At 34.6% G+C, this 1,236-nt stretch overlaps 1 protein-coding gene across 1 annotated transcript in view; it reads left to right on the top strand.

Moving 5' to 3' along the window:
* Positions 1-1,236, top strand: part of LOC103308590 (protein argonaute 3-like) — a 6,226-nt gene that overhangs the window by 4,225 nt on the left and 765 nt on the right. The gene's annotated exons all lie outside the window — the stretch shown is intronic.

Below are 1,236 nucleotides of genomic sequence, written 5' to 3'. Positions count from 1 at the left end.
CATAATATTGGATGGGGGCCTACCGGGAAAATCCCGATTTCCCGATGGGCCTATCCGCCCATGTACACTGAAATCGGAAATTCGGATTCTGAGTGTGAGTGTCTAGCTATCAGTCATCTTGGGTGAAAGTCGATTCCCGAACGGATAATTCGTCTGCGGCGGATCGGATGCAGTGGGAGTGTAAGTCGCTCGTATGCAAGTAGCTAGTCAGGTAGGCAATCCGACTACGTCGGATCGCAGACCATGCACCGGGCGTGTATGTCCGGTTCTTGAGTGTGTATGTTAAAATCGGAAATTCGGATTCTGAGTTTGAGTGTCTAGCTATCAGTCATTTCGGGTGAAAGTCGATTCCCGAACGGACATATGCCTACAGCGAAAAGTGCTTGAATTGTAATAAAACTTATCTAAGTATACAACTTTATGCTTCGTTAAGTATAAATATTTTTAAGTAAACATACTTTACCCATAAAAGTTTTTAACGAATAAAGTAAGTGGTAACTATTCCAAAATATAAAAATGAATAATAACTGGAACTGTTGTTAAAGCACAGGGCTTTCGGTTACTTAAGTACAAACAGGGCCGGACTGGGTAGGGTCCGGCCCATTATCCCAAATATAATAGCGTCCCTATTCTCTGACCATAGGCGTAATTAGTTGGGGGCTAAAGGGGGGCTTAGCCACCAACATTTTTTTTGCCCCCCAAATAATATACCTCATATAATAAAAGATATATTATAAAAGAGAGTCATCTGAGAATCATTTATGATTTATTCGTTATAGAAACTGGAACCATTTGAGTTTTTTTATATTTACTATTTAGGTTGGTTCTTTATACATTATTGTACTTTGTGTCATTGTAGTTCTTTATAGTATAATATGTGTTAAGTAAAAATTATAATTGAGTGTACAAAAGCACAATTTTCATTCTGTTAATTTTTTATTCAAATAAAAGTACCAATTGAATTTTAAAAACATCTGTAATTGAAATTTAATATGGAAAGTATGACATTGAGACTATAGTTAATACTATAGTTACCTCCATTATCTTGATATATGCATACCTAGCTAAATAAAAAAACAATAAAAATAATTAACTTATTCTAATAAGTATAATTAGTATAAAATGTCAAGATAAAAGTTTTAATAAAAGTGATGAAGAATTTTTTATGATTTCCAAGACTTTTTCTGCGCCCCCTTTCACTTATCATTGATACTTATCAATTATCATTAACGACGA

This window comes from Acyrthosiphon pisum, unplaced genomic scaffold, assembly GCF_005508785.2.
Source record: "Acyrthosiphon pisum isolate AL4f unplaced genomic scaffold, pea_aphid_22Mar2018_4r6ur Scaffold_20712;HRSCAF=21911, whole genome shotgun sequence".
Classification (NCBI taxonomy): Eukaryota; Metazoa; Arthropoda; class Insecta; order Hemiptera; family Aphididae; genus Acyrthosiphon; species Acyrthosiphon pisum.
This window is presented reverse-complemented; position numbering and strand designations above follow the sequence as displayed.